Below are 8663 nucleotides of genomic sequence, written 5' to 3'. Positions count from 1 at the left end.
AGGTATATTGGCGCAGGGTTTTTGTCAATATTTTTGCACTATTCGTTATTTCTTTTGCACATGAGAGGAATATTCCCTCATGCAGTCATGGATATTTTTAATTTTATGCAGGATAGAAGGGTTAACTTGGATGAATGCTTCCAACCTAGCCCAGAATCCAAAGTTGATCTTGAACATGGGTTTAAACAGTTGGAGAAACATATCAGAGCATGGTGGGACATAGTTAGGCTAGAAAGATATATAAGAGAGGACCTCAACCCAATAAGGTTGAGATGGGATCTAGGTCCTAATGATGGCTTAGATGATCCCAAACTCATGGAGGAGTGGCTTAGGTTTTTTAACCAATGTGAAATAAAAAGTTATAGAACATCATAGCGCATAGAAAGATCAAAATCTCTCTCACACAGGCAAAAATACACACATTGAAAGAAAAACTAACACCTCTTTACGAAACCCAGGATTACAAAAGATAGAGCACAAAGATTACAAATGCACCTAGATAAACATGATAATGATACTAAGGTAAAAGAACTAAAGAAGTACCAGCGAGATGTCAAGGACTATTATTATTTATTATTATTATACAGTATTTATAAAGCGCCAATAGTTCACTCAGCGCTGTACATTACAAAGGGGGACAGAACATGTGACAGAACAATACCAATACAATGCAAAACATGAGGGGATTGAGGGCCCTGCTCTTTCGAGCTTACAATCTAGGAGTTTGGGATCATCTAGGCCAGCGGTTCTCAACCTGGGGGTCGAACGACCCTTTCACAGGGTTCGCCTAAGACCATCGAAAAACACATATTTCCGATGGTCTTAGGAACCGAGACACCGCTCCTCTATCCGTCTCCAGGTGTGGGCGGGATGACATGCCGCCCCTGTCATCTGGACACCCCCCCCCCGGGATCAATCCTCGCCTTTGATTGGCCGCCGGAACTGTAACTCAGGAGAGGCACACAGGCGGCCAATCACCGGCAAGGAGGTGGAGCTTGGAGAGGAGGAGCCGAGCGGCACCGCGAAGATCGAGCGAGTGAAGAGGAGGAGAGCGGCCGGAGAAGGAAGACAGCTGACCGGTAAGTTTCTCTACCATGGGAGAGGGAGGAAGCGAGCGAGCCCAGGCTGGAGCAGGGGTCAGCAAGGTAAGTATCATTGGTGTCAGTGGGAGGAATAGTGCCCAATCATTGGTGTCACTAATACCAATGATGGGGCACTATTCCTCCCACTGACACAAATGATGGGGCACTATTCCTCCCCCTGACACCAACGATGGGGCACTATTCCTCCCACTGACACCAACGATGGGGCACTATTCCTCCCACTGATACCAACGATGGGGCACTATTCCTCCCCCCACTGACACCAACGATGAGGTACGATTCCTTCCCCCACTGACACCAGTGTTGGGGTACTTTTCCCCCCACTGGCACCAGTGATGGGGCACTATTCCCCCCACTGGCACCAGTGATGGGGCACTATTCCCCCCACTGGCACCAGTGATGGGGCACTATGCCCCCCACTGGCACCAGTGATGGGGCACTATTCCCCCCACTGGCACCAGTGATGGGGCACTATTCCCCCCACTGGCACCAGTGATGGGGCACTATTCCCCCCACTGGCACCAGTGATGGGGCACTATTCCCCCCACTGGCACCAGTGATGGGGCACTATTCCCCCCACTGGCACCAGTGATGGGGCACTATTCCTCCCACTGGCACCAGTGATGGGGCACTATTCCTCCCACTGGCACCAGAGATGGGGCACTATTCCCCCCACTGACACCAATGATGGGGCACTATTCCTCCCACTGACACCAATGATGGGGCACTATTCCCCCCACTGACACCAATGATGGGGCACTATTCCCCCCACTGACACCAATGATGGGGCACTATTCCCCCCACTGACACCAATGATGGGGCACTATTCCCCCCACTGACACCAGTGATGGGGCACTATTCCCCCCACTGACACCAGTGATGGGGCACTATTCCCCCCACTGACACCAATGATGGGGCACTATTCCCCCCACTGACACCAGTGATGGGGCACTATTCCCCCCACTGACACCAGTGATGGGGCACTATTCCCCCCACTGGCACCAGTGATGGGGCACTATTCCCCCCACTGGCACCAATGATGGGGCACTATTCCCCCCACTGGCACCAATGATGGGGCACAATTCCTACCAATGATGGGGCACTATTCCTACCACTGATACCAATGATGGGGCACTATTCCCCCCACTGACACCAATGATGGGGCACTATTCCCCCCACTGACACCAATGATGGGGCACTATTCCCCCCACTGACACCAATGATGGGGCACTATTCCCCCCACTGACACCAATGATGGGGCACTATTCCCCCCACTGACACCAATGATGGGGCACTATTCCCCCCACTGACACCAATGATGGGGCACTATTCCCCCCACTGACACCAATGATGGGGCACTATTCCCTCCACTGACACCAGTGATGGGGCACTATTCCCCCCACTGACACCAGTGATGGGGCACTATTCCCCCCACTGACACCAGTGATGGGGCACTATTCCCCCCACTGACACCAGTGATGGGGCACTATTCCCCCCACTGACACCAGTGATGGGGCACTATTCCCCCCACTGGCACCAGTGATGGGGCACTATTCCCCCCACTGGCACCAATGATGGGGCACTATTCCCCCCACTGGCACCAATGATGGGGCACTATTCCTCCCACTGGCACCAATGATGGGGCACTATTCCTACCAATGATGGGGCACTATTCCTACCACTGATACCAATGATGGGGCACTATTCTCCCCACTGACACCAATGATGGGGCACTATTCCCCCCACTGGCACCAGTGATGGGGCACTATTCCCCCCACTGGCACCAGTGATGGGGCACTATTCCTCCCACTGGCACCAGTGATGGGGCACTATTCCTCCCACTGGCACCAATGATGGGGCACTATTCCTCCCACTGGCACCAATGATGGGGCACTATTCCTCCCACTGGCACCAATGATGGGGCACTATTCCTCCCACTGGCACCAATGATGGGGCACTATTCCTCCCCACTGACACCAATGATGGGGCACTATTCCTCCCCACTGACACCAATGATGGGGCACTATTCCTACCACTGGCACCAATGATGGGGCACTATTCCTACCACTGATACCAATGATGGGGCACTATTCCCCCCACTGACACCAATGATGGGGCACTATTCCCCCCACTGACACCTATGATGGGGCACTATTCCCCCCACTGGCACCAATGATGGGGCATATTCCCCCCACTGGCACCAATGATGGGGCACTATTCCTCCCACTGGCACCAATGATGGGGCACTATTCCTCCCACTGGCACCAATGATGGGGCACTATTCCTCCCACTGGCACCAATGATGGGGCACTATTCCTCCCACTGGCACCAATGATGGGGCACTATTCCTCCCCACTGGCACCAATGATGGGGCACTATTCCTCCCCACTGGCACCAATGATGGGGCACTATTCCTCCCCACTGGCACCAATGATGGGGCACTATTCCTCCCCACTGACACCAATGATGGGGCACTATTCCTACCACTGGCACCAATGATGGGGCACTATTCCTACCAATGATGGGGCACTATTCCTACCACTGATACCAATGATGGGGCACTATTCCCCCCACTGACACCAATGATGGGGCACTATTCCCCCCACTGACACCTATGATGGGGCACTATTCCCCCCACTGGCACCAATGATGGGGCACTATTCCTCCCACTGGCACCAGTGATGGGGCACTATTCCTCCCACTGGCAGTAATGATGGGGCACTATTCCTCCCACTGGCACCAATGATGGGGCACTATTCCTCCCACCGGCACCAATGATGGGGCACTATTCCTCCCACTGGCACCAATGATGGGGCACTATTCCTCCCACTGGCACCAATGATGGGGCACTATTCCTCCCACTGGCACCAATGATGGGGCACTATTCCTCCCCACTGGCACCAATGATGGGGCACTATTCCTCCCCACTGACACCAATGATGGGGCACTATTCCTCCCCACTGACACCAATGATGGGGCACTATTCCCCCCACTGGCACCAATGATGGGGCATATTCCCCCCACTGGCACCAGTGATGGGGCACTATTCCTCCCACTGGCACCAATGATGGGGCACTATTCCCCCCCACTGACACCAATGATGGGGCACTATTCCCCCCCACTGACACCAATGATGGGGCACTATTCCCCCCCACTGGCACCAATGATGGGGCACTATTCCTCCCCACTGACACCAATGATGGGGCACTATTCCCCCCACTGGCACCAGTGATGGGGCACTATTCCCCCCACTGGCACCAGTGATGGGGCACTATTCCCCCCACTGGCACCAGTGATGGGGCACTATTCCCCCCACTGGCACCAGTGATGGGGCACTATTCCCCCCACTGGCACCAGTGATGGGGCACTATTCCCCCCACTGGCACCAGTGATGGGGCACTATTCCCCCCACTGGCACCAGTGATGGGGCACTATTCCCCCCACTGGCACCAATGATGGGGCACTATTCCCCCCACTGGCACCAATGATGGGGCACTATTCCTCCCACTGGCACCAATGATGGGGCACTATTCCTACCAATGATGGGGCACTATTCCCCCCACTGACACCAATGATGGGGCACTATTCCCCCCACTGGCACCAGTGATGGGGCACTATTCCCCCCACTGGCACCAGTGATGGGGCACTATTCCTCCCACTGGCACCAGTGATGGGGCACTATTCCTCCCACTGGCACCAGTGATGGGGCACTATTCCTCCCACTGGCACCAATGATGGGGCACTATTCCTCCCACTGGCACCAATGATGGGGCACTATTCCTCCCACTGGCACCAATGATGGGGCACTATTCCTCCCACTGGCACCAATGATGGGGCACTATTCCTCCCCACTGACACCAATGATGGGGCACTATTCCTCCCCACTGACACCAATGATGGGGCACTATTCCTACCACTGGCACCAATGATGGGGCACTATTCCTACCACTGATACCAATGATGGGGCACTATTCCCCCCACTGACACCAATGATGGGGCACTATTCCCCCCACTGACACCTATGATGGGGCACTATTCCCCCCACTGGCACCAATGATGGGGCACTATTCCCCCCACTGGCACCAATGATGGGGCACTATTCCTCCCACTGGCACCAATGATGGGGCACTATTCCTCCCACTGGCACCAATGATGGGGCACTATTCCTCCCACTGGCACCAATGATGGGGCACTATTCCTCCCACTGGCACCAATGATGGGGCACTATTCCTCCCACTGGCACCAATGATGGGGCACTATTCCTCCCCACTGGCACCAATGATGGGGCACTATTCCTCCCCACTGGCACCAATGATGGGGCACTATTCCTCCCCACTGACACCAATGATGGGGCACTATTCCTCCCCACTGACACCAATGATGGGGCACTATTCCTACCACTGGCACCAATGATGGGGCACTATTCCTACCAATGATGGGGCACTATTCCTACCACTGATACCAATGATGGGGCACTATTCCCCCCACTGACACCAATGATGGGGCACTATTCCCCCCACTGACACCTATGATGGGGCACTATTCCCCCCACTGGCACCAATGATGGGGCACTATTCCTCCCACTGGCACCAGTGATGGGGCACTATTCCTCCCACTGGCAGTAATGATGGGGCACTATTCCTCTCACTGGCACCAATGATGGGGCACTATTCCTCCCACTGGCACCAATGATGGGGCACTATTCCTCCCACTGGCACCAATGATGGGGCACTATTCCTCCCACTGGCACCAATGATGGGGCACTATTCCTCCCACTGGCACCAATGATGGGGCACTATTCCTCCCACTGGCACCAATGATGGGGCACTATTCCTCCCCACTGGCACCAATGATGGGGCACTATTCCTCCCCACTGACACCAATGATGGGGCACTATTCCTCCCCACTGACACCAATGATGGGGCATATTCCCCCCACTGGCACCAGTGATGGGGCACTATTCCTCCCACTGGCACCAATGATGGGGCACTATTCCCCCCCACTGACACCAATGATGGGGCACTATTCCCCCCCACTGACACCTATGATGGGGCACTATTCCCCCCACTGGCACCTATGATGGGGCACTATTCCCCCCACTGGCACCAGTGATGGGGCACTATTCCCCCCACTGGCACCAGTGATGGGGCACTATTCCCCCCACTGGCACCAGTGATGGGGCACTATTCCCCCCACTGGCACCAGTGATGGGGCACTATTCCCCCCACTGGCACCAGTGATGGGGCACTATTCCCCCCACTGGCACCAGTGATGGGGCACTATTCCCCCCACTGGCACCAGTGATGGGGCACTATTCCCCCCACTGGCACCAGTGATGGGGCACTATTCCCCCCACTGGCACCAGTGATGGGGCACTATTCCCCCCACTGGCACCAGTGATGGGGCACTATTCCCCCCACTGGCACCAGTGATGGGGCACTATTCCCCCCACTGGCACCAGTGATGGGGCACTATTCCCCACACTGGCACCAGTGATGGGGCACTATTCCCCCCACTGGCACCAGTGATGGGGCACTATTCCCCCCACTGGCACCAGTGATGGGGCACTATTCCCCCCACTGGCACCAGTGATGGGGCACTATTCCCCCCACTGGCACCAATGATGGGGCACTATTCCTCCCACTGGCACCAATGATGGGGCACTATTCCTCCCACTGGCACCAATGATGGGGCACTATTCCTCCCACTGGCACCAATGATGGGGCACTATTCCTCCCACTGGCACCAATGATGGGGCACTATTCCTCCCACTGGCATTAATGATGGGGCACTATTCCTCCCACTGGCACCAATGACGTGGCACTACTCCTCCCACTGCAAAATTACAGTTATGAAGTAGCAACGAAAATAATTTTATGGTTGGGGTCAACACAACATGAGGAACTGTATTAAAGGGTCGCGGCATTAGAAAGGTTGAGAACCACTGATCTAGGCCATCATTAGGACCTAGATCCCATCTCAACCTTATTGGGTTGAGGTCCTCTCTTATATATCTTTCTAGCCTAACTATGTCCCACCATGCTCTGATATGTTTCTAGAAAGAAAAAAAAGTTTATAAATCGCAGGATAACTTGGACACTCTATTGTCCAAAGAATCATCCATAAGTAGGGAAGTGGTGACACAGTAGGTTAGAGACAAAATGGGCCAACTTAATCAAAATAAAACGCAACATGGGCCCCCCTTACAGAGGGGCATGTATGCTACTAGGCCCCCTCCTTTTAAGTATCCACATAGAGGCTACAATGGGGAACAGGTAACAACTTTCTACAATGTTCCCGCACAAAATAGGTACTCCCAATTGAATGAGGAAACACATTTTGGGAGCAACAATACTGCCTATAAAGGCTATCCTAATTCCAGACCCCTCGAGAGGTAGGCCTAGAGGAGGCTATAGGGCCGACCAGCCTCATACCAAAAGTATTATCAGCGGGGGGGGGGGGGGGAATGGTAACAGTGGAAAGAACCCTACAGAAGTCTTCCCAATACGAAACATATGGAACGTCGTCTACAAGAAGAAGGAGTGTAGAGGAGGAAGGAAGAAAAAGATGCAACTGTAGAAACAGGCCTATTTAATCTTACAGATGTCCCATTTTCAGTTGAAAAATAAGACATGTTAAAGCAAGCTTTGAAGTTTGCTCCAGACAAACAATAAATAAAGAATAAACATAGTGGACTCAAAAACAAGTCAGTTTTTAACCCTAAATCAGTAGCCAACCAATACAAGGGGAGATTAGGCAACTAAAAGTTTGGAAATCTAGGAAAAACAAACAAATATGGGATGAGATCAGACAACTAGAGAAAAAAAAAAAAAAAAGCACATAGCTTTGAGACCGACAGCCAAAAGGGGGGGGTCTTGTTATCCTCACTAAAGAACATTATGATTGTGAAAGGACGACGTTACTGGGAGATGACAGTACATACAAAAAACTTAGAGGAGACCCAACACCACATTTAACAAGTAAATTGAAAGATCGGGTTAAGAAAGGGACTAACAGGTATACTAACTAAAAAGGAAGCCAAATATCTAATCCCACAATTCCCCAGAATCCCTGTTATTTATCATGTCCCGAAGGTACACAAAACATAAGGAATTACCACCAGGACACCCCATTGTGAGCTGCATCAACTCTTTACATTCTAGATTGGGGGAGTACTTAGATTTTTATATGCAACCCCTTGCTAGATTGGGACCCTCATATCTTAAAGATAGTATGGATGTTATTCATCAACTAAAAAATATCAAAGTAAGCGAAAGTAGTATGTTGGTTATTATTGATGTAGAATCCTTATATACTAAGATATTACAAGGGGATGCTTTTAAAGCTACAATATGGGCCCTTCAATCCTTTTCCGATATTCGGGCCACCCAGATCGAATTCATTTTGGAGGGTCTAGTTATTGCAATGCAGAACAACTTTTTTTGGTACAAGGAAGTTGTCATGGGTTGCCAGGCTGTGCGCTGATGAGCCTTATATAAGACACCATTAAGATGGCCGCTGGAGTGCTTCCTGATGATGTCAGAGTGACAAAAACGCGTT

The sequence above is a fragment of the Staurois parvus genome, unplaced genomic scaffold, assembly GCF_062004578.1.
Source record: "Staurois parvus isolate SC_StPar_1 unplaced genomic scaffold, SC_StPar_1.0 ptg000375l, whole genome shotgun sequence".
Taxonomy (NCBI): domain Eukaryota; kingdom Metazoa; phylum Chordata; class Amphibia; order Anura; family Ranidae; genus Staurois; species Staurois parvus.
The sequence above is the reverse complement of the archived record's forward strand: the minus strand, read 5'-3'. Positions refer to the sequence as shown.